We start from the raw sequence: 26,507 nt of genomic DNA, 5'->3' as shown, positions 1-26,507 counted from the left end.
TCTTTTCTTTTATCTGGGTGCTGGCCTATAACTTCCAGTACCAAGATGTGGTTCACATCCACAACAAGCTGTTGGATCAGAGAGACCTACTAGATCTCTTAAAACAAGACAGACTTCTGTCAGAGCACTTGATTACCCACCAGCGGTTAATGGTAAGACCCTACTGCTGAAGACACCATGGAAAATGGAGAGACCTGGCTGGAATCTGGAAGAGAGACAGTCCCCAGACAGTTATCCCATCTAGTGCCAGAAGGTGCTACATGAGAGACTGGGGTAAAGTGGCCAACATCTGTCTGAGCAACTGAAAGTCTCATCTACTCAAAAGGAAGCAACCTGATGTGATGCTCACACAAGTGCAATAGTGGCACACAGCCATGTTAGGTAACCAACTGCTCTTGGATTGGCTGATAGATCTGCTCAGTGGAAAGGAACCCTTATGTGGAACTGGGAAACAAGTCAGAATCATATCAAGATAATGAGTTTGCATTCCAATATCAAGGTCCCACTAATCTTGGGCTACAAGATGGTCTAAACCCATTAGATTATCTCTAAATTAATGATGGTCATCCAGTTACCTTGTGCTGACTTCACTCTCTTTTGGAGAATCTGCTTCTCTTTTCAGACAGAATCAGGAAGTGAGGAGAGAAATGACCCAACGCCCCTCACCCTGGCCCCAGCTGAAACCACAAAGGAATTGGGGAACTGAACAAGAGTGCTGCTTTCTTGGTGAACCTGATATCAGCACAAGGGTGACAGAGACAGACATTGAGGACACACAACACCTAAGAAACCAGAAATTCAGAGGCTCTTAAGAGCCCATCACTGATGTAGACTTATAATGGACCCAACATGGATCAGGGAATTTCACAGAAAAGGGGGCGGAAAGATTGTTAGAGCCATAAGTTTGGACATTTTGCACAGAGACATTGCCTGCCCCCCATAATTGACAGCTGCCCCTACAATGCAGGACCACAATCCCCATGGGGATGACCTGCATCCCCATTGATAAGGGTCACTTTGGAGGGGGGGCAAGGATGAGGAAAGGATGGTACCAACGTGTGCTATTTACATATTGAGTATGTTCATAACTAATACAAAATAAAAATAAATAAATTAAAAAATATTATAATAAATAATTTTAAAACATAAAAAAATGATTTTATTAACCCTAGCACTTGGGAGGCAGAGTAAGAGTATCCCTATGACTTCAAAGCTACCTGGAGACTATAGTGAATTCCACATTAGCCTGAGTTAGAGAAAGAGCCTATCTCAACACACACACACACACACACACACACTCACACTCACACAAGAAAAAAATGGAATTAAAATATAGTCAGATATCTCAAAAGCTGAACTGAGGTGATAGAGAAAGACAGGTCTTATGATGAAAATGAGTAAGACTAAAAACTGTTGGGAGCTATGAACCCAACCTTGGCCATGTTAACAGAAACTACCATGTAGCAAGTTAAGTTTCTACTTCCTCACCTAATACTCAACTACCAGAAACAAAGGGATCGTGTGCTTGGCCGATTACTCCCCCATGCTGCCAGTAGCTGATGAAAAAACAAAGGCATTGCGGCTTAACCAGTAACTCTGTGATCTTTGGCCTTATTACATCCCCTTCCCCCTACAACCTTATATAAACCTACATGTAAGAATAAACTCTCGAGGCCTTGAAAAACACCTAGCATGGTCTCCTTCTTGTGTCTGTTGGCCTTTTTCCACTAAGGTTAACTTCCCCTTGGGTCCTTGTTCAACTCCCTTCTGGCCGGGGCAAAGAAGAAAGGAAAGAAGAAAACAGAGAAGGAAGGAGAAATATCTAATGAAGAAAGTTTTCGAGAATTATGGAATACTATTAAGCAAGAACAACTTTTAAATTATGGCTCTTCCAGCAGGAGGAAAGTATGCAAGAAGTCCTGGCACACCCACTCTTAAGGCACACAGGGTGACACGCGCCAGCAAGCAGAGGCTCCGATGCAGACGCAGAGGCACAAGGACCACTGCAAGCTTGAGGCCAGCCTGGTCTCCTAGTCAGTTCCAAGCTAAAGATCACAAGTCTGGCTCAAACAAACCCAAACCAGATCAACAAATCAAAAACCAACTTATTGAAAGATTGCTGGAAATTTTCAATTCTTAGGAGAAATGTAGACATCCAAGTCTTGGACATTCAAAGAACTGAATAGATTCAACTAGTGAAGGTCTTTCTTTTTTTTTTTTTTTAATGTATTTTTATTTATTCATTTGACAGAGAGAAAGAGGGAGAGGGGGGAATGGGCTTGCTAGGGCCTCCAGCCACTGCAAAGGAACTCCAGACGCATGCGCCCCCTTGTGCATCTGGCTAATGTGGGTCCTGGGGAATCGAACTTGTGTCCTTTGGCTTTGTAGGCAAACGCCTTAACCGCTAAGCCATCCCTCCAGCCCATGAAGGTCTTTATTGAGGTATACCATCAACAAACTATTATTTTTTTTTTTAAATTCAAAGAAGTGCATGCATCAAGTCACTTAGAAGTCAGTATTCATCTGAATAAATTTGTAGAAGAAGTGGCAGAAAGATTGTTAGAGCCACAAGTTGGGACATTATGCACAGAGACATTGCCTCTTCCCCATAACTGATGGCTAACCCCACAATGCATGACCCACAATCCCCAATGAGGAGGGTCCCTGTGGAGGGGGGAGGACAGGGAGGAGACTGATGATGGTGCCAACATGGCTGTTACACACTGTATGTACATAACTAATAAAGAAAATAATAACAGATTTTTTGGCATAAATATTTTAGGCTAAGAAAGAAGGGGTTGAACTCTTCAGAGTCTAAAAAATAGCAAATCAAAAATATTTCACTAAGCAAAGATAGAAATGAGAGAGGGATCAGTGGGAGAGTGCATTCTTAGCATGCATGAACCCTGAGTTTAATCCCCAGCATACCTCTTAAAAGGAAAGAAAAGAAAGAAAAAATATGAAGACAGAAACAAAGACTTCCATTACATATGTGCCGAGTATGGTGGCACACACCTTTAATCCCAGCACTCGGGAGGCAGAGGTAGGAGGATCGCCATGATTTCGAGGCCACCCTGAGAATACAGAGTGAATTCCAGGTCAGTCTGGGCCAGAGTGAGACCCTACCTCGACCCCCACCCAAAAAAAATACTGAAGGAATTCATTAACACTAGTTTAGTCCTTACATGAAATTGTGAAGGGAGTCCTATGAGATAGCTACCATGATGAAAACGCATGAAAGTGTGAGGCTCAATAGAATTGTAGATATAAGAAAGAGAAAAATATGAGAATCAATTCCTATTAATACAGAGAAACATCAAACTATAAACATAAATTATGAGTGGAAGAAAGAAAGACAGGATGTTTAAGAAAAGGATGAAATTTAGTAGAATGGCTAGAGTATGCTTCTGCCTCATACACAATAGTCTTTCAAATTGCATGTGTGCATGTGTGTAAAACTGCATTTCGATGCCCAGATTGTCTTCCCTTTGTTAGACACGTCAACAGCCAGGTTTCTGAGTACAACGTTCTTCTCACTTCTTAACCAGGCTTTTCATTGTTGTGTCCATGAATGTTCTCAGCACCCTTAGTCCAGCACAGGAATTTTTCTTTGTATATGTCCTACACATATCTTATCATTTACCTCAATTTTACCTTTTAAAAAATATTTTATTTTTATTTATTTATTAGAGGGGGAAAGTGAGAGAGAGAGAGTGAGAATAGGCATGCCAGGGTCTCCAGCCACTGCAAACGAACTCCAGATGCATGCACCACTGTGTGCAACTGGCTTACGAAGGACCAGGAGAATCGAACCTGGTCCTTAGGCTTCACAGGCATGTGCCTTAACCATTAAGCCATCTCTCCAGCCCAGTTTTCACTTTTTTTTTTTTTTTGAGGCATATTTTGACTGCCATGAAACTCACAATATCCTTCTTCCTCAGTGCGGTGTGGGTGTGCCTCAGGGCACACCAGGTCAGGTTTCTAGCCATTTCTTTGTGTTCTGTTTGGGAGCTGGTGTCTTGATTTCCACCAATTCTGCGACAGGGCAAAGCATAGTGCTAGGCAGTAATTGCAGCCGAGTGAATGGTGTTTGGATTAAGCAACTGAATGCAGAGGAGATGTGGTGATTTTATTATAAAATTTTTATTATAAAAGTCTCATTTTTTGCCCTTTTCTCTGAGTTGTTTGGCTTTTCTGGCATTTTTTTTTCTGCTGTTTAATTTATAAATTATAAAGATCACACCGCATGTGAAGAGTTTTATTAAATCACACAAATGGTAGCAATAGTAAATGGTTTAATGCAATGCTTGTGGTAGAAGGAGAATCAGATCTATTGTAGGTAAAGAATGTATTTCACTATGGCTTATGGTAAAAGGAAAATACATATAAATTATTAGCGGTTAAATCCAGCAGATTTTTTACTGTCATGGACAATGCTAGTCTTGTAAACCGTGTTAGGCCTAGCTGCGTGAGCGTGAATATGATGGTCAGTACTGTCTCATTCAGGTACGTTGTTCCCTTATTAATACAACAGTAAGACACGGGGGGACTTGGGGCTCTAATTTTAATTGATAAGCAGATTACTTTCTGCCAAGTATTGAGCTCCAATGGCCCAAGGTCTGCTAACTTTTTTAGCATCTCTGCAACTGGAATGAAATGATCAATATGCCTTTTAAACACAGCATCTGTGCTTTGAGGGCAAGTTGAGAATGGAAGTAAAAATCAATTTCATGGATGAATCTCAGAGGGGTGCTGGCTCTTCCCCTCCAGGCAAGGTCCCGTCTGTGTGAGGAAGGCCGCTGCCAGGCCACAAGAGGAGACACAGAGCACGCACAGCTGCAGGCCACAGAACAGCGTCAGCCTAATCGTAATAATTGATATAACTGAATGCAAACCAGCAGTTGAGTTAGTTGAAAGAATACACTGACTTAAGGCAGATTATACCTACTTGACATTGCACACTATGAGAGAAAGAGCCAGGATTTTATGTTTCCCAGATGGGTGATGAGCTGGGCTGTGATAGAACAGAGCAGGCTGAATCTCCATTCCTTAGAATTTCTTCTGTCTTCCAAACTAGGCAATAGCTTCCAAAACCCCCTAGGCTCAGTAATGTGTACTTTTCCATACAACTGTCTCTACGGCTGTCCTTAGTGAGTACTTTTCATTTCAAGTGACCTCGGGCTGGAAAGATAGCTCAGCAGTTAAAGTGCTTGCCTGCAAAACCTAATAACCCAGATTCATGTAAAGCCAGATGCACAAAGTGGTGCACGCATCTGGTGTTCATGTCAGTGGCTGTAGGTCCAGGAACACACATTCTCTGTTTCTCTTCTCTCCAACTCTGTCTCTTTGCAAATAACTAAAAACTACAGTAAAATAAAATAGCGAAAGTAAAAGGTGACCTCCATGAATTATGCAAAACACACAGGACCAAGGTATCACCACAGGAAATAAGCTTTAGGCATCAAAAGATTCTTAGGTTACTGGAAGTCGCTCAGAATGTGGTAAGAAATTAGCAAGATCGTGATGCATACACACCAAAATGGCTGCCAGCATTCTACCCAATAGGGCCCATATAGATTCAAAGGTACCATGCCCAGTTTGATAATGTTCCAGAGGTTCTTAGGCACTGTGGGTATTGGTTGGAAACATTTCCTTCTAGTGTTTTGTCTCAGTCATGGAGCCCAGACTGCACCGACCCATTCAGCTGCTGACATGAGCAGCCAGGTGGTCAGCTGACCCCACCCCAACCCTACACATAAGCGCCCCTCCAGCTACAGGTGTGCCAAGGTAATTCTTCATGTCTTGAGTAATAATTAAAAATATACTTCATTTGGCTGCTTTACCATTAATTGTGGCAATCTTTACAAAATGTCCATAATGTCCCATGTGCAGCTGTGGCTGCACCGCGTCTATTACACTGCTGCAGTCACCCTTTAAGGTCCAGTATAATCTCGGGGCTGACAGATAGACAACGAGTCCATTGTTGGAGCTGACCTGGGGGATGATGTCTATGAAGCGAGGCACAGCTATTTACCTTGTCTGATTCCTTCACGTGTGTGTGTGTGTGTGTGTGTGTGTGTGTGTGTGTGAATGACAGGCATATTCGTACAGACCACGAGCAGCATGTGGCGCTCAGCCTTGGGGTCTGCCTGGAAAGGTGGGGCGTCTTCCTCTTCCCCACTGTGTACAGCAGGGTGGCTTGTCCCGAGCTTCCAGGGTCTCTCCTGGCTCTGCTAGAAGCTCTGGGACTGTAGACATATATGTGCCTTATCTGGGTGTAGGGATTCCAGTTCAGCTTCTCATAACTGTGCAGCTAGTGTTTTATCTGCTGGCCTACCTGTCTCCCCGGCCCCTCCTCACAGCATTCTTGAAACGGTTTAACGGGGACTACCGAGGAGACACTATACAATAAATACATGTCAGTGACCTTGGCCATTTCCTCCCAGATCTCCACTAAAGGAGTCTCCACTGCACACAGGAGGAGGCTGCACTTGAGTCAGTGGGCCGCCGCTCCAGACGTCCTCTCCTGCTCTGGGTGATGGATGGAAACTCATTATCTGCGTCCGCAGCGGCTGCTCTTGACTGCCACACAAGCGTTCCCAGGAATGTGCTGGCAGCAGAGAAAGATGCCTTACTGCCCACCACCACGACTGCTTGCGCAGATGCTGCCAGCCTACTCAGAGTAGGGTCCTGGGTGGACACAGACATGGTCACTTTCTCAATGGCACCGTTTGCAGCCATCCCATAGGCTGACACAGCCCTGAGTGGCCGGCCCGTTGTAAGCATAGGTGCCCAACCATTAGTGCTTATCTTATATTCTTAAGGTTTTCAGGTTTTCCTACGGGACATTTCCAATCACTCTCTGGGTTGAAGCTATTATTTGATGTTGTGTTTCCATTATTTTGATCCAAGTGTTATCCAAGAGAGTCTGAATATTAATGTGAGCTCTTGACTCATCCTCAGTGGAATCAGGGCACAGGTTTGACAGCATGATTCTTGTGTATGTGTGGGGGACCTGCACCACCGAAACCTCATTTCTCTTGACTATAAAGTGGAGATAGGAACACATCGCAGTAAAGGGATTGTCACAGCTGAGATGACTGTGTGAACGGGAAAGACCCACCGTGGCCACGATTCCCAGTACTCCTCCTGTTAGACAGACTTGCTGGGTCTGTTTTTTTTTTCAAAAAAAATTTAAAGAATTTTTATTTATTTATTAGAGACAGATTGAGAATGGACACGCCAGGGCCTCTAGCGACTGCAAACAAACTGCAGATGCGTGCACCACCATGTGCAGCTGGTTTCCATGGAACCTGGAGAATAGAACCTGGTCATTAGGCTTCACAGGCAAGTGCCTTGACCGCTGAGCCAGCTCTCCAGCCTCAGTCTGTGTCTTGGATACACTGTCAGCAGAAGCAACCTGCTCTGAATGCTTGCCTCTTTCCCGCCAATTCTACTCTCCTCCCTTTAAAGGCCAGTTGTTACCCTCCTGCGGGTTCAGAGAAACTGAAGCCAAGAACGCGCCCTGACAGTGAAAGTGCAGATTTTCCGTGTTTGGTGGAGGGACATGGGGGAGAACGGAGCTGTCCCAGGGAAGACGTCAGGTTTACCTTCACCCCTTCTGAAAGGTCTCCAACGAAATCGGGGGCAGACAGCGTGGGACGCGGGCTCCGGGCTGGTGGCGCGGCCTGTCCGCGGTTCATGAGTCATCCTACTCCGGAGAGTCCGCTTTAAGCCGGCTGGTGCGCTGGTAGCAGAGAATATTCATACCTAGAGCGGAGGAATTGGGAGCTAACCCGACCCAGGGCACCCAGGGAGCCCTGTGAATCACCCCAGGCCTGCGCGAGAGCAGGGGCGCGCGTCCTGGGCCCGAAGCGCAGAGGCGCCTTGTATGCCCAGGGAAGGGGGCCGCTGTTACCATAATGCCCTGCAGTCTTCCTGTGGTCTTTATTTACTGAGCCCTTCCTTCAGAATTTTGTGACTTGCCATTTGTGGGTACTGCCTGATCAAAAGGAAGGCCTGTTTAAGGGAGTGGAGCTGAGGTGCGCTGAGGGAGCCCCACGCCTGCAGGGCAGGCTGGCTTTTTGCTCCTGCATGGATCGTGGGCTGGCATTTAGGAGCAAGAGCCTGCCCTCGCGCCCACGTGTGGGCACTGTTCTGGTTTTCTTCTGCCCTCCCCGGGACAACTAGATTCTTCAGAATCGAAAGTGAAGGGAGAAGATTAATCCAGGTGGGGTCTACGTCAGTCATTTCCTACAAACCTTCGACGGTGGATGTGTGACCGGCATTTCCTAATTACTTAACAATGACGCTGTTACCACTGTGGCTGTTTCCTCTGAAGAATTTACAGACCTCAGAGTGCTTTAGAAGGCTCTTGCTAATCATCCCAGTTTATCTGTTTAAAATTGGGGTGAAATCACATGCAATTTTGCAATCAACCTTTCTTTTTAAATCACACTTTATCCATGCTTTCATTGTTGCATTATTGTATTGCCAACACAAATACTTTTCTGTTTGCATCAAATGCTATTTATTTACTTAAAGGCAAATTTGAAAGTTATAAAATAATAAATATAACCAACAGATTATGATGCTTATAAGATAATGCTTAGAAGCAAGTTTAGGGTTGAAGAAAGAACCCTAGATTTGAGGTAAAAATACCAGGTTATTTTAGATGAATAACTTTATGAAATACTATATTCACCTTTCCAGCCTGTGTCTTTAGAAAAGATACTATACAATTGATTTAACTATGATTATAAGGATTGTTTGTAATCAAGCAAATCTGATCTATAAGTAAAACAATGCATAATAATTATGTTTTCCTCAATAAATAGCATATAGAAATAAATATTCACAGAATGGAAGAATGCCATTAAGCAGGGATTTGTATCTGAGACCTACGGATAAGGGTTCAAGGGTGCACTACTTCAAGAAATCCGTGTGTCCCGTGAGCCCCTGGAACAACGTGCAAAATGTGTGTACATGTGTGCAGGAAGGGTTCTCTGGGCAGCAGGCGACAGAACCTGAAGCCAAGGGAGCTTATCCAACAGGGGCAGATGGACGCCAGGGTGTTCTGGGAGCACGTAGGGGGGCGTCTGGTGTCAAGGAAGGACGCCCTGCTTCTGGTGGCTTGCTTTCCTCTTCAGGCACTGGGGACCTGGACTCGGATGATTGCTCAGCCGTAGCAGAGAAAAGCTGAAACTGATTTCTTCCGTTACCAGGCCAAAGGTCCCTGGAAAGCACACAGCTCATTCTGTCTGGATTAGAACCAATCACACGGTCAGGAGGCAGGCTCTCTGGGATGGTGGTGGTGACTACTTGCAGAATATAGAATAAAGAGAAAAAACGTCACCCAGAAATAAATTTATAAATAAAGGTAGATAGGCCTGATGGCACACTACTGTAATCCCAGTTACATGGGTAGCTGAGGCAGACAGGATGTATGTCCAAGGCCTGCTTATTCTACAGAGTGACTTTAAGGCCAGCCTGAGTAACTTACTGAAACCTGTCTCAAAATAAATACTGAACATCAAAAGAGGGCTGGGAATACAGCTAAGTGTCAACAGTACTTGCTTAAAATGCACAGTGTCCTAGGTTCAATTCTTAGCACCATGTTTTAAAAGAAAAAATAGTGATTCACCATTCTTCTAAGGAAAAAGAAAAAAAAAACACATATAGGGAATATTGTGTGGGAATTCTTTCTCAATTTGAAATTTGCACTTGCCCTGGAAGAAAATATGTATGTTGTGATTTGAGACTTACCAGGCTATTTCCTGTTCTATTGTGACAGATATTTGTTAAAGAAACCCCAAATGTTTCTGTAAATATGTTAGAAATCACCCATTTTCTTCAAACCCAAGTTTACAAGTATCATTCAGTTATTTATTAATAAACTTCACAAATAATTCAATAAATCTATATTTAGCAAATAATTACTATTCCAATTGAATTGCCTAGAAAACTCTGGAGATTTAAACTTCTTGTGGGCTTTAAAAAATGGATAAAAAATGGTAAATAGATGTCAATTAAACTCCAGAAATATTTGAAAATTCACTGTATTTAACATTTCTTATTGATAATGTCAAAAGCTCGTTTTTAAAAATATTTATTTATTTATTTGACAGAGAAAGAGGGAGGGAGAGAGAGAGAAAGAAAGAATGGGCGGGCCAGGGCTTCCAGCCACTGCAAAGGAACTCCAGACGTGTGTGTTCCCTTATGCATCTGGCTGACATGGGTCCTGGGGAATTGAACCAAGGTCCTTTGGGCTTTGCAGGCAAATGCCTTAACCACTAAGACATACCTCCAGCCCAAAAGCTAGTTATTAACTTAGGGAAATACCTGGGATGGTTAATGGAACATAACCTAGCTGTGGAGTTAATTTCTCTGATCAAAATCTAGTTTCAGTGTTGCTATGAAGGTTCCTTTCCTGCATTACTATGCTTAGACCAGCAGTTGAGGAAAGTAGCAGGTTATTTCCTGTGTGTGTGGTGGTTTGATTCAGGTATTCCCCATAAACTCAGGTGTTCTGAATGCTAGGTTCCCAGCTGATGGAGATTTGGGAATTAGCGTCTCCTAGAGGTGGTGTATTGTTGGGTGTGGGCTTATGTGTGTTACAGCCAGTTTCCCCAAGCCAGTGTTTGCCACACTCTCCTGTTGTTATGGTCCACCTTATGTTGTCCAGGGGATGATGTCCACCCTCTGCTCCTGCCATCATTTTCCCCTGCCACCATGGAGCTTCCCCTCAAGCCTGTAAGCCTAAATAAACTTATTTATTTTCCCCACAAGCTGCTCTTGGTTGTAATGTGAACCTAATTACCACACTGTGTAAGAATCGATTTTACCCAAATGTAACAATATAGAAATCCTACCTGATTTAGGAGAGCTCGTAGGTCTCTCTGATCAGCAGCTTAATGTGGGTAGCACCTATTTCTGGTACTATGAATTACAGGTCAGAGACAATTTTCTTTTTAAGGTTAGACTTCATCCCACATTCTCCAGGGCCCTTCTGTTTAGTGCTTCTCCCATACTCCTGTTGAGGGTTATATCTTTTAGTCTCCCTTTAAGGAGAAAGGCTTCAGTTAAAGACTTGATTACCTGCCTGAGGCTGGAGAGATAGCTTAGTGATGAAGCGCTTGCCTGTGAAGCCTAAGAGGCTCAATTCGCCCAGGACCCACATTAGCCAGATGCACAAGGGGGCGGCACGAGTTCTTTGCAGTGGTTGGAGGTCCTGGTGCATCCATTCTTTCTCTGTCCATCTGCCTCTTTCTCTCTCTGTCTGTCACTCTCAAATAAATAAATTAAAAAAAAAAAAGATAAGACTTATATGGTGCCAACTCAGAACATGGAGAGACCTTGCTGGAATCTGCAAGAAATCCAGTCCCCAAACAGCCCATCTAGTGGTGGAAAGCACTACATCAGCTACTGTGGGAAAGTGGCCAACACCGGTCTGAGCAACCAGAGGTCTAAGCTTCTCAGAAGCAACCAGCCTGACAGGAGGTACACACCAGTGCAGTGGTGGTCCACAGTCCTGATGGGTCACCAGTGGCTTTCAGATTGGTTAAAAGATCTACTTATTGGAAAGGAACCCTTATCTGGGACTGGGGACCAATGGCTGAACCTATGGAGACAGACTACGCTCCCACTAGTCTCTTTGGCTATAAAATGGGCTACATCCATCAAATTTCCCCTAAATTATTGATGCTTATCCAATTTAACCTATACTGACTTCATTCTCCATTGGAGAATATTTTATTTTTCAGAAGGTAATGAGATCCACCACATCTCAGTGAAGGCCCAGGTGAAACTACAGGGGCATGGGGAGAGGAGCAAAAGTGCTACACCCATCACCCATGGCGGGGCTGACAGCCGGCGCCAGGTGAAGGAGACAGATGCTTAGGCAGAGATCCAGAGGCTCCTGAGAGCTCATCACTGAAGTAGACTTAAAACACCCACAGAGAATCAGGGAATTTTGTGGAAGAGGGGGTGGAAAGATTGTAAGAACCAAAGGTTGGGATATCATGCCCAAAGGCACTGCGTCTCTCCAGTAATTGACTGTTGCTTCTACAACACATAACCCACAACCCCATGGGGAAATACCAGCAACCCCACTGTGGAGGGCTCACTGCAGAATGGGGGGAGGGAAGACGGAAAAGAGGGTACCAACACATGATGTATCCATACAAAGTATGTTCTTAATAAGAAAGAAAGAAAATAAATCCTACCTGAGTTTCCATTCCATAGATTTTTTTTAAACTCTTCCCTAAATTTTCATCCACTGGCATTTTGTAGAGCTTTGAGATCTCCAAGCATTCACGGGTTCAATAATATGTTAGAGTTGTTATCTATCATCTATCTGGATATCCGTGTGTGTGTGTGTGTGTGTGTGTGTGTGTGCGTGTGCATGTTAGTCAGCTTTCTTTTCTGTAATAAGAACCCTGAGAAGTTGGATGTGATGGTGCATACCTTTAATCCCAGCACTCATGAAGCCAAGGTTGGAGGATAGCCATGAGTTTGAGGCTACCCTGAGACTACAAAGTAAATTCCAGATTAGCCTAGGCTAGAGTGAGTCCCTACTTTGAAAAAACAACCAACCAAAGAAACCCCGAGAGAATGTTTATCAAAACAATTGACACATTTTGGTGCATAGCTTGTAGTTTTAGAAGTTCTAGTTAATGATTGATTGGTTCTGCTGTTTCTTCGGGCCCCACTATCTTTGTAAGGTACTATGGGGTCACATGACACAGAGGAGCTGCTCACAGTATGAGCTGAGGATCAAAATAGCAGGAAAGAGGAAGTGTCTAGAAGAAGGGGCTGTGCTTCGATCACATGCATATCTTATAATAAGTTGCCCCCCTGCCTCAAAGTTACCACTACATTTCTATGACAGTATCCTGGGATCCAAACCTTCAACACCTACATGAACACCTCCATTGGGGGTCACATTCTGTCTCTCTCTCTCTCTAATTAAATAATGAAAAGTACAAAAAGTAAAGAGTCTATTAAAAATGTCAAACAAGGTTTGGAGAGATGGCTTAGCGGTTAAACACCTGTGAAGCTTAAGGACCCTGATTCAAGGCTCAATTCCCCAGGACCCACGTAAGCCAGATGTGCAAGAGGCACACGTGTCTGGAGTTCATTTGCAGTGTCTGGATGCCCTGGCATGCCCATTCTCTCTCTCTCTCTTTCTCTCTCTCTCTCTATCTCTGCCTATTTCTCTGTCTGTCACTCCCAAATAAATAAATAAAAATAAACAAAATTTAAAAAAAATCAAACAAGTGTAAGTTGAATAAATATTAAGTTACACTCATACAAGTAAAATTTTTTAAAAGCTAAGTTAATAGTACTTCTTATACATCAAAAGGGGGGAAAATAACAAGCACTTAATCATACTCATTGTATTGAAAACTTAAAGCTTGAAATCTTCAATTTGAAATTTACACTCATTTGTTTTCTCTTAAAAATATTTGTTTTCTCTTAAAAGCACATTTATTTCTGGTTGTGCACAGAAAGGGCCCAGTAACAATGAGAACGCCTATGGTTTCTCAGTATCCTCCCTCAAAATGTCTCAGGATCTTGGTGAAATAGCCAATTCTAGCTAAGTCTAGGACATAAAATGAAAAGAAAAATATGGGTACGTTGTTGTGGCAGGAAAATTGGAATTTATCCAGACCAATGGCATTATAACACAAGAAAACAGAAACCAGATGGAAAGAACTCCCTTCCATTGCCGTAAGTGAAGACACTTGAGCATCAAATAATAATAGCAATGACTACAGTGCATTGAAACACAAAATACATAAGTAAAACCCCACTAGTTTCTATGGATAATAAGGAAAAACATTCCTTGGTCACCATTTGGAGCTCATAGATACAAATTCATTACTGTGAAAATTGACAGAGGAAGAACCAGGCATCTGTTTTGCCTTTTCTGTAGAAATTGTATCTTAGGATAGTCAAGTACTTAATTAGAATGTGCTCTTCTTTATAGAATATCCTCTAATACATGTGAAAAAAATAGAAACATATTAGTTCTCAACTTCTAAGTTATGAATGGATCTGGTCTGTGGTAATCAGTGGATGCGGACCACTTGGGAAAGCATGGGTAGAAATCTTTATGATGGATGGATGAGATTGACAGCTCCTTGAGCCCACAACCAAACTACTGCTACATATGGGACCAGTCGACATTGCAGGACTCCTGATATATTATCAAATCACTGCCCGTTTTCATGCATTTGGTATCAGGCATGTTCGCTTAAATAATTGAATCTAATTCTCCTCAGGCATGTGATTCTAACTATGAGTTTACAGAGCATACAGAGTGACAACTGGGTTAACCATAGAAGAGTGAGTTGGACTTTAAAGTTTGGCATGAGGAGGGAGAGGAGAGAGGAGGCATTAGAAGACAGGACCAGACCAAAACAGCAAAGCAGTAATTTCCATGCCAGTGACGGACATTCAGGCTGCGGGTCCTCAAAGGTCTTGTTGAAAATTTGCAAACACAAATAAATATGAATAACAGCATTGATTTATAACGGTTTCTAGGGACCGAGCATTAAGTTTCTCTTATTTACTTCTCACAGCAAGCCTTTGAGGAAGGCATTCTTTCTAGTGTTTAATATGTGAAGCAGCTGAGGCTGCCCTCTGGAAAGTTTAAGAATGTCCCCAAGGACACCAGCACTCACTGACAAGGGGTAATTCTGAAGTCCAAAGTCACTGCCACAGCCAGTTCACTGATGACAGTATTGCTGATGCTGCTCAGTTAATGCAGCTCCTTCTCCGTGATTTCCTTGCTTATTTCTCAGGTCCTGTGGTACTATGGTGTACCACATGTTGAGTCACAGTCATTTCATGCACCATAAGACAAAATGCTGTCAACCAATCTAGAACACTCTTTCATCCTTTAGAATTTTTCTGTTTCTGCCCTGTTGAAAGAGCTTCTCTAGAATCCCTTTGGAACTGCTTTTATAAAATGAAGCAGTATCTTTCCAGACTTCCCAGGCCGACCTCAAACTCTGCGTTCACGGGATCTTCTTGCCTCAGCCTCTTCAAAACCTGGCATTTTAGGTGTGCACTGTCATGCCTGGCTAGGAATTCATTTCTCATCACATATTACCCCACTATAATAACATAAAAAGATATCTGGAGTGTATTGGCTAAGATTTTCCAAAGCATAGATTTCCCACATTGCATTCCAATCACAGCCACCAATGTCTGTGTTGGTTGCACACTTTTCTGGCCTCATCACAGACCAAAATATACTTTTAATTTCCTGGTACTTGGATCCTAAGTAAAACTCATAAGCTATAGAGGTATGTAACTTCTGAGTTTCTCTGTTAAAGTGATTTATATTCTCCACCCCACAACACACCTCTGCATGGCATAGATTAGAATAGTACCCCTGACTTTCCTCTCACATGCTGACACTTTATTGCAGAAGTTTCAGCACTAGAACTTTTGATGTTTTCTAATAAGACTATAGCACTTTCTGACTGCTGCCAGGCAATACTGGCGTCACTGGGCATAACTAGAGTTTCAATTACTGAGCTGGTAAAATATGTGAAAGAAAAATACATGCTTTGGGATTGCTGAAATACGATAGTTAAGAGAGATGCTTAAACATCATATTCTTGTGTAGATAGGCTCATTAGTTAGTAGATTGCCTGAATTATGTCTTTTCTGCAATTCTGTGTTCTATAAAAACGCACCATTCTTTCCCTACCCTCTCCACTCTCCTCTCCTTTATGTGACCCACTGACTGTCAGTTATGAACGAGACACTACTGGATGAGTTTGGGAGTCATTGCACAATTAAATAAAGATGATAGCTTCATATTGCTGGATTTTACAAAAAAAACCAAGCATTTGGGTGTTATAATATATGTTAGATGACTGGAATATCAAAACCAAGTTGAATAAAATAATGTTGAAATCAAACTGCATTTTTCCTCTCTACTGATTTGGACTCTTAGGAAAGTATACACTTGAATTGACATTTTTAATTTACATATACATACATGTGTGTACATATGCACATGTGCTATGCTTTGAAGTGCACATACAGTGGAAGCTCTCTTCTGTAGAACATCATGTGTTCTTCAAGGTGAAAAATGAAAAACCATATCTACCTAAAATGATCAGTGAAATGTAAAATGGTCAGTCACATGGAAAAGGAAACCTATATTAGTTTACAAAATTATCTCAGGTGCATTTCTCTAAGGCCTTGCTTATAGCCCTGATGACCTCACATTGAACATTAAGCGTTTGGTTAGCTACGTCTCCTTTGCCGTTCTGCTGCCATCAGTCAGGTGTGTGAGGGACTTCATTTACTCCCCCCATTAATGCTTGGAGAGAAAGGATGCACACAGTGATTTTGAGCTTGAAATACTACCCCAGATTCTTCTTTTTATTTTTTAATATATTTTTGTTTATTTTTTATTTATTTATTTGAGAGAAGCAGACAGAGAGAGAGAGAAAGAGAGAGAGAGAGAGAGAGAGAGAGAGAGAGAGAGAGAGAGAGAGAGAAAGAGAGATAATGGGTGTGCCAGGGCCTCCAGCCACTGCAAACGAACTCCAGATGCATGCGCCCCCTTGTGCATCTGGCTAACATGGGTCCTGAGGAACCGAGCCTTGAACTGGGGCCCTCAGGTTTTACAGGCAAGCACTTAACCACTAAGCCATCTCTCCAGCCCCAGATTCTTCTTTATAGGACAAAAGTTCATTATTTTGTATATCTTTTCCTTTGCTTGATATCACAGGCTGCAGAATGTATCATTTCCCAATAATTCACACTTGAATGGATCGGTGTGCTAGCTTTGATGTCGCCCCTGTCTCTCTACAGCCATATGTAGTAGTTTGCACTAATAAAGTTAATAATTAAGGGACTGGAATTGCCACTAATATTAAATTTTGCACTTGGAATGATGGTCCTTGCATGTTAATTACATGCTGTGTGAGATGCATGGGAAGTTCAAGGAAAGATACTCTAACCATGTGTCAGTATAATTTTGAGAACATTCTGGTAACGTTTGCCTTGGGTAGTAATATATACTCTAATCATCTCATGCCATGAATTAGCAATGAGGACCACAAGTTCTTTAACTCACCTACCAGTGGCAGTAAGCACAGGGATTTTTCTGCAAGAGGCTGTTTGAACTAAGTTACGTATTAAGGCCCAGTAGGAGATGGATTTGCCTACAAACTTGAATTTGTAATCTGCCCAGTGGAAAGCTCAGCCTATTAGTTGTGAGGGTCATCAGATTAAATTGGGTCAACTTGTATTTGGTATGTGTGTAAGACTCGAAATGTGGCTTCCTCTGAGCTAGAATTTTCCAGTAATTTGCCCAAGTTACAGAGGAGAGGTACAGAATCCAGTTTCTCTAAGCCTTTTAGAAAACATGAGTTGTTCCTGTGGCCACATGCGTGTGAATCTGCAAAAGCGACGGTACAGATGTCGCAGGAGTGGTTATGGTTGAGAAAGGAACGCCCCCATCACTGTTACCCATGCAAAACTGGAAGAGTCAACGCTGTTACCCAGCATGCCGTCGGCACCGTTGTTAACAAGCAAGTTAAGGTCAAGCTCCTTGCCAAGAGAATTAATGTGTGTATCAAGCAATATTAAGCACCCTAAACGCTCAGATATCCTCCTGCAGCTGTTGAGGGGAAGCAATCAGAAGAAGAAGGAAGCCAAAGAGAAACAGGCTTGGTGGAGGCATTAGGCTGCTCAATCTGCCTCCGTGTGCTGGGATTAAAAGGACCTAATTTCTTAGTCTGTTGTCACTTATGGATGCCATAATGCAGGTGGTCATTTTTCTCTTTTCCTAAAACATTTTAAAATCCCTTTAAAAAATATTTTATTTATTCATGATAGAGAGAAAGACAGAGAGAGAATGAGTGCACAGGGCCTCTAGTCACTGCAAACAAACTCCCAATGCATGCAGTACCTTGCGCATCTGGCTTTACATGGGTACTGGGGAATCTAATCTGGGTCCTTTGGCTTTGCATGCAAGTGCCTTAACCACTAAGCCATCTCTACAGCCCAATTTCTCCTTTTTAAAAACTTGTTTGTAACCATAATGTGGTAAAATTAGCAGTTGTTTTATTCTACATGATTGTCTTTGCAATGACTCTATCTAAAGAACCAAATACCCAGACAGAAAACATTTGCTATTAATTCCTTTGTGCCCAGATTGAGGTAACTGAAGTATAGGGTTTGGGTGTTATGCTCCATGGGCCATTGCTGATAGATCTCTATGATTCATTGTGGAGTATAAACTGTGCTCATTACTAAAGCCCACATTTTTCCTTTAAATCAACGAAATCATGTGTCCCATACTAATGACCAGGGGTATTTAAGAACATGAAAAGTAAAAGTCCTTTTTCTTCTCACACCATTAACACCATGATTTCATCGAGGGTGGAGTAGAAAGATAGTTCTGGTAGTGGGGCATGGTGGCACATGCCTTTAGTCCCAGCACTCAGGAGGCAGAGTTAGGAGGATCACTGTGAGTTCAAGGCCACCCTGAGACTACATAGTGAATTCCAGGTAGCCTGGGCTAGAAAGTGAGACCCTACCTCAAAAATCACAAAGAAAGAAAAAGAAAGAAAGGTAGGTCTGCAGGAGCGTTTGGTGAGTGTTTATGTTTGTGTAGACATGTTTTACGGCTCGAGCCCAACTGTTTGCCATTTAAACGGTGCTGCCCAAGCCATTTCCATCCCTTTCTGAGCTTTTCTGCAGAGCTGTTTTATGGGGCTGGAGAGCTGGTGCCTGAAGCGTGAAAACATGAGGAAAAGGTTAATGAAAGCAAGGACACTTTCTGCAGTTCTTTTAGGACCGCCGCCTGTGAGCTCAGAGTCGCGTCTGGATTTAGTGCCTGGGCGCCGAGTGCTCGCTGCTCTGTATGTAAGTCTGCGCTAATGACCAGCGCCATGAATTACTGAAGACCTAATTAGGCCTTCGAGCCGAGGATAGTTTTTAGAGGCCCTGACATTTCGTGAGGAATGCGGTGTCAGCAGAATACCTAAGCTGAATAAAATGTCTAATTTGAGGAGAGGTATTGGCATGGAATTATGTGGGCATAGAGAATGGAGAACAATTATGAGAACTATTTTGAATGAGAAACTTTTGGGCCAATAAACATGGACAAATGTGGGCTACAGCCAAATGAAGCACATAACATTCGCCTAGGAAGGGCCATGTATGCAACCTATATCTAAAAAAATATTTTATTTTTATTTATTTATTTGACAGGGAAAGAGGGAGAGAGAGAACGAGAATGGGCATGCCAGGGCCACCAGCCACTGTAGACAAACTCCAGATGCTGCGCCCCTGTGCGTCTGGCTCACGTTAAGTCCTGGGGAATCGAACCAAGGGCCCTTTGGCTTTGACAGCATAACCACCTTAACCGGTGAGCCATCCCTCCAGCCCCACAACTTATCTTTTTAAGACAGATCTCTAAGTAGTTAAATGGGATTACTACAAGCAATTTTACATATTAATATCAAAGGCTATTAAATGGCACGCTGAGATTTGAGAGCTCTGAGTAGCAAATATTGACTCTAGAAAGTTAAAGAAAGAGCTTAACACATCAGAAAATCCAAACTGACCTGTTATTGGGTATTTAATTAAATATTTTATAAATAGAATGGTTTTGGTACCATCATGATCTAAGCAGTAGGAGCCCAGTTGCCCCGGGGAAGGGGTGGCATCCTCATGAGGTATTGTGAGCAATCTAAAAATTCAGTAGCCGAGGACAGTCATCAGTTGCCAGTGCAGCCCATGTGTCTGTGAGACAGCTGGTACACGTTGGGTGATCTTGCCTGCTTGTGACCGGCTGTGGGACGGCAGCAGCAAAGAGCTGAGTGTCAGCGAGGGGACATTACCGGCTTGTTTTAGCTTATCTTTCTTACGGTGAGAAGGAAGTCCAGGAGAGCTGGGAGAAACATGATGACTAGATTCAAAACTAGAAAATCGTCACTTCCAAGTGACTTTAGTGGCTAAAGCCAATCTCAGAGCCTACTATGTGCTACAGTTTGCCAAGAGACTCTTGAGTTACTTTGTAGGCGGAACTGTGAAGCTGAAGGCAGAGGGTATGGGCGCTTGTATGGGTCAAGAGTGAGGACAGTTATGGATCATAAAATCCCAGCATGGGGTACTCTTTGAGAAAAGTGTTTAGATTCAGAGGAGGTGCAGAAAGGAAAAAGTAATGGTGTGGTAGCTTCTAAGAAGAAATTATGAAGTCGGGCGTGATGGCGCGCGCCTTTAATTCCAGCACTCAGGAGGCAGACGTAGAAGGATCGGCACAAGTTCGAGGCCAACCTGAGACTACATAGTGAATTCCAGGTCAGCCTGGGCTAGAGTGAGACCCTACCTAAAAAAAAACAAAAAAAAACCCCAAAAAACAGAAGAAATTATGAACCAGGAGCACAAAGGCATGCTGTGTAGGCTGGGGTCAACAACGTGGCTGGTTGCATGTTTCCTCTTGTTTCCCACGCCGTTTTCAACCGCGCGGTTCACGGCAAGAGCCGGTCTTCCTGGACAGCTCCCTGCAGCAGCCCCTCGTTCTGAGCTCAGCTTTCATTCACAAAATGGCATGCAGAGTATTCCAGTAAAGCGGACGTGACAGCCCTCCTGACCACATGGTTTTGCTATTGGATCGAAAGCTAGGAGACATCATTTCGACTGAAACACTGAGAATTAGATGCCCCGCTCCCGGTGCGCCCGCAAACCCACACCCCACTTCTCGTGGCCAGGGTGGCTGTGGCAGGGCGGGGCACACGAGCTGCTTCGCTCTGGGCTCCCCTCAAAGGCGATGCCCGGGCACAGTGGCTGGGGATGCTGAGGGCATGCATGGAAACGCCACCCCTCCTGACCTACAGAGACCTCGAAGGCAGCACTACTTCAAAATCTCTTTAATTCTCTGAACACAAACGTGTTGCTATTGTCCTCAAGAAAACAGAAATATGGTGAGGGCGGTGGCGGTGACCGGGAAGCAAGTGTGGATATTTTAATGACTGAATGCCACAACAATCCCGAGAAAGTAAATTCAAATAAACAGAAGAGTGAAAAAGCTGCTGCAGGATGCCTTTAAATCACTGTTTTTTCCCCTTGAAAACAGAGTCTCCAAATAAGAATACCTGGGAAGATGAATTTGTTGTTTACCCGATGTTGTGTCAGATGTGAACAAAGCCCCGTTTCTTTTGCACAGCATGTGTGCAACTATTATATATGAAAAACAGTCCTCTAAATTAAGGGGAAAAATGGAAGATTATTTCCGTAAGCAAACCCACAACTGTTTAAAGTGATGGCCATTTCCTTTGAATTCAGACTCTATCATACATGAAGACCGCCAGTTATTTATTTATTTTTTTCCCCACAGAAGCCTATTTCAGGCCAGTGTTGGGCAACGATAGTCAAGCTAAGAGAAATGAACTGACTGGTAATTGCTAACACTTACAGAAAGCTGCCCAAAACTTCAGAGTAAACTGAGCTGCCAGAAACAGTTTAACAGCAGAGAATGAGTCTAACGCCTAGAAATAAACCTCTCCTTAACAGAAATATTTCATTTCCTTAATGACTCCAGGGAGATGTTACGTTATGAATTAGCTTTCAAGCAGTGCTTGCATCCTGTTTAAAAACTATGTGTGAGCTGGAAAGACGCCTTAGCGGTTAAGGCACTTGCCTACAAAGCCAAAAGACTCAGGTTCAATTCCCCAGGACCCACATAAGCCAGTTGCAAAAGCATCTGGAGTTTGTTTGTAGTGGGCTAGGGGCCCTGGCATGCCCATTTTATCTCCATCAAATTAATTAATTAATTAAAAAATATTTTAAAGAAACTCTGTGTGTTCCTCACTGGTGAGAAATCAATTATTCAGGACTATATAAAATCCAGCTTCTATTTTCTGTGGAAGTGAACTTCTCAGATGTTTTGTAAATCAAGGCACACAAAGTTAAACTGCTAATTGTAGCTCAATTTAAACCTGGCATATACCTAAGAATGTTCAGTCACACGAAAAACTCAGATTTCATCTTAAGTATTTAGTGGGCAAATAGTCCAAGGTGGGTTGTAACAGCTCCCAGTGGTGTGCATCCACGTGTGTGCCCAGCTCCTTTGAAACACGACTTCTCAAAGAATGTGATGCTTCTAATTTGAAACTTGGTAATACCAAAGCTCTCATTTGTTCCTCATTAGTATAGAGTTTATACACTAAGGTTTACACATACAAATTTCATTGCCACTGGTGGGCTTCAAATGGCCTTGAACCTTTGGAATATCTCCTATCAAAGTATAGTGAATATGCCGGGTGTGTTGGCGCACGCCTTTAATCCCAGCATTCGGGAGGCAGAGGTAGGAGGATTGCCGTGAGTTCGAGGCCACCCTGAGACTCCATAATGAATCCCAGGTCAACCTGGGCTACAGTGAGACCCTACCTCAGAAAAAAAAAAAGTATAGTGAATATTTACAACCCCTATCTGCTATCTCTTCTGTAGAATTACTTTTCTGATTAAAAAAAAAAAATCCTATATTCTCTGATACAGGGGAAAAAAAAGATGTATATCCTAATGTGTGTGTTCACATGTGAGTGTGTGTCTATGTAATTGAAGAGATTTTCTTACATTTTGCTGCTTGGCTACTATAAAATCAGCCTTCCTGGAAATCACTAACAAAAAGAGACAAAACAACTTGAGAATGGGTTCTGTTTTGGGAGCTATGGGCCCATATGTTCATTTTTCCAATGAGTACTTTTGCATATGACAAGTTTTTATGTGGAAAATGAGAAAGGCACAGTTGGAAGGTTAGAACAGGCTGATGGATTGTTGAAGACAGTGGTGGGGAAAATGAGCCCTGGGTTTCTGCCTTCATGCCTCCCTAATATAGTGTATTTTAGGAAGTTTTTTATGAAGATGTTTAGATAAAAAATAGTCTCTGTTTAACTGAAATAGTTTCTATTGCAAAATGATGCTTATAAAGTTCCATGTCCTATAATGATAATATTAGTTATGATTTGATTTCTTAGATTAAGGAGGATTGAAAGGCAACTCACATATATAATATTCTATGTGTTCAAAGAAATTTACATGTTTCATAATTTCATATAGATTGAATGAAAGTATTGCTAGTAACCACTGGCCCTTGTGTAGGGTCCAAACTTATTGATTTCTTTTTGAGATAGGAATATAGGTTGGCCTGGAACTCACTTTGTAGTTCAGGCTGGCCTTGAACTCATGATCCTTCAACCTCCACCTCTAAGTTCAGGGTTATACATACATGAATGAACCATGACACCCTGCTGGCTGATACCAAATATATATATATATATATATATATTTTTTTTTTTTCTGCTTCTGCTTCTGATGTGCATAGCTACCTTTATTTGAAAGGAAACAAAATTTGTGAAAGTTTGTGGTTAAGTAATTCCAAATGGTAATCTGAAGTAAAAAATAATGTGCAAATGTCTTCTTAATAAAGCTCAGAGTCTAGTTAAAAGGGACAGCCCAGGCCACCACAGGTCTATCAGAGAAGACAAACATTTTACAGAAACAGCAGTTAGCAAGATGTGGAGTGAGATAAGGGGCCCTCCTGGCTTAGGAAAGTCATGGGTAGTTTTATTATTCTACGATCCTCTTCCAAAGGAACGGACAGTCACATTGAGTTTTTTACTTTGTATTTTAAAAATCACTTTTTATGCATGAACATGCTATCATAGACAAGAGACAGACAGCTATGAAGATATGTGAAGACATATTTCATTTTTATTATCTTTTAGGCATAGAGGGGTATGTTAATCCATTTTCACATACAGTTCCTATGATCACATATAGGGAGTGAACCTTGAACTGGTAACACCTGCCTCCTGCTGCTGAGGAGTGCAGTTGGGGGAAGAAACCCCAGAACCTGAAGACTGCACATTATCCTCCTCCAGTGCCACGGTGGGCGTGGCTGCTGCTAGGCAACTGAGATTTCTTCTTTGTCCAGACACTGATTGGATAATAACAAAGTTGTCCCTGCTCTGAAATCTGCTCTCATCCACTGAGCTTCTCCTGCTCTGCTGTCTAGGTTCTGACAGCCGCTTTTGGATTTAGTTAACCACTGCAAGTGGACACCAAGCCATAACTGTGGTATAACACTCTTTCTGCTATCCAGTTGCTTCTTGTAGCAAACATAACTTAGCAGTAAGACTTTAAACTTCTGAGCTCCCACACCAAAAGAAAAAAAAAAAAACCTATTAATGTGGAAATAATCTCACTTTAGTGTTCATGATTTATTGTGGAAAGCAGGTGTTTAAAATTTTAGAATTTCTTTAACAAAATTCTAAAAAGAAAATAAAAAGAAATCACAGTATTTACAGTGATGACAGAAAGGCTTTGCCATGCAAAACAAGCAACTTTGGTTTTGTTTCCCCTTCCACTTTGGTTTGAATATTGACCAAGATTCAAATTTTTTTCTTCCAAATAAAACTTCAATAAATCAAAGTTTAGAGGCAAAATATCATATTTTCTTTTTTACCATAATAATTTACACAGCATTGAGTCTAATAGAATATTTCATGTATTTAATCCATACCAATGCACTACAGGAAGCTTTTATTAAACTGAGTCACTATTGCTCAGACAATAAATGGTTACAAATGTACAATAATGTGTCTCTTAGTGATGCAGACGTAACAGAATGTTATCCTCAATCTCCGTAAGTGTTTAATTTTCAATTAGTTTTCTATTGCATTCATATTTTTATTCCTCGAGACTAAAAAACAAACACCAGTTTTCCCTTTCCTCTTAAAGGACATACTTCTATACTTGGAAATCTAATGTTCATTTTTCTTTTCTCAGTTAGTTATGCAAATCCTGGACCAAAAATGGCTGTGCAGCATTCTCCTAGAAACCAGGCGTCTGCTGAAAGAGCAAAGTTTAAAAGTCTAATCACAAGTAGCTATTGGCCCTTACTCAGTCTACTTGAAAAAGTTTCCATTTATACCACCACCTTAAAAAGTTTCTCAAGCATAAAACATGTTTATAAAGTTACAAATTTGAATGTAACTAAAGAGACATAGACATTATATTATTACACTCTTATGTACTGCTTGATAAATTATGTACCAGTTAAAAACACTAAATTATCTCAAGGTGCATTCAATATTTGTAGCGTAGTTAACAAAAACACACACGAAAAAAATATATATTCTATATTCTGTGGAAAATAACACAGCTTTAATAATGACCACTGTTAAAAATCTCTAATTCTGACTGATATCTTTTATATTTTTTAAAGGAAATAGGTATGATTTTAAGGCAGTGGAGAACCCAAAGGATTTAACACCAATTTTAATAACTGTGATTTATCTTGTATCTATGAACATGAGGATGCTATCTGTAATTTTCCCAAACTCTCTCTCTGAATCATTGATTTTTCTTTTGCACTCTTTGACTCTTACAAAATACAGTGGACTAGCAGGTATCTCTAAATTAGTGTTACCCAAATTTGGTGTAATGTCTTTCAGAAAAGCAAACTTGTCAGTTTGGGAGTACTGTCCTCCTCAGCGTGACTGAAGGTTTCTGTGACTTGATAACAGGTCAGAGGGTATCACGCACACAGTATCCACTTGCGGTGCTTAGCAAGCTGGCTCATGGCCTCCCGGTCTCATGATAAACACAGGTTTTGGGTAGGGCGATGTGTGTGTCCCCAATCTCTACAAACTGCCACCTGTGGGTTTTAGGTGCTCGAAAGAAAGTCTGGAGTATTACGGATAACAACCAGAATCAGCAATGTACCTGCTCAGCTTATCCATATAAACAACCGAAATAAAAACATTACACTATACATCAGATTAACAGCAACTCTCAGAACAAAGCTTACAGTGTATAAAAATAGCTACGTAAAAAATTTACATAAAAGGCAAACCAAAAAGAAATCCTCAGTGCAGACATTTACAGAAAAAAAAATTCAAACCAAACACAACATATGACCTATTATCATGGCTGCCAAATCTTGTTGTTACTCTTTGTAATTTCATTTCATTGTTTTACTTGAGATAATTCTCTATAATCCTGTGACAGCTTGGTAGAATGAACTGCTTAATACTTGAACCATGAATTGCTGTCAGTGTCTTTGTTTTGTTTTTTGTTTTTTGTCTTAAATACAATCCACGTTCATGCTTCAATTGGTCTATATGTTTTTATTCTCTGAAATGATGAAAAAAATAATTTAAATAAGTTACCATAGCAATCATTTTCTACCATCAACAGATGCTTTGTACTGAACTGATGAACTGCACTAGAGTGATGAGAATTACTTCATAGGAGAGATCTTTTAGGAGAATATTTTCCCTGAATCCATCTGTATACCCAGCCATGCTATATCCATTGTAGTCTTCCCTGGAGTTGCTGGAAACCATCCCTTTACTTCCTCCCTCCCTTCTTTTCTTGTCTAGTACACGTTCAATTCGTGTGAAGATTATGTTTCAGAGTACTATTTCATTCCAACTTTTCCTCAAACTTAAAATACATTC

At 41.8% G+C, this 26,507-nt stretch overlaps 1 protein-coding gene across 2 annotated transcripts in view; it reads right to left on the bottom strand.

The window, feature by feature from the left end:
• Window positions 1-23,732: 23,732 nt before the first annotated feature.
• Window positions 23,733-26,507, bottom strand: part of Alcam (activated leukocyte cell adhesion molecule) — a 199,802-nt gene continuing 197,027 nt past the window's right edge. For both annotated transcript variants that reach the window (XM_004670447.2, XM_045147417.1), the window contains one exon: window positions 23,733-26,181. The gene's annotated coding sequence lies outside the window, so the exon portion shown is untranslated. The remainder of the gene's footprint in view (window positions 26,182-26,507) is intronic.

The sequence above is a fragment of the Jaculus jaculus genome, chromosome 4 (assembly GCF_020740685.1).
Source record: "Jaculus jaculus isolate mJacJac1 chromosome 4, mJacJac1.mat.Y.cur, whole genome shotgun sequence".
In the NCBI taxonomy this organism is placed as follows: Eukaryota; Metazoa; Chordata; class Mammalia; order Rodentia; family Dipodidae; genus Jaculus; species Jaculus jaculus.
Note: the sequence above shows the minus strand (reverse complement) of the source record. Positions and strands in the feature narration are given on the sequence as shown.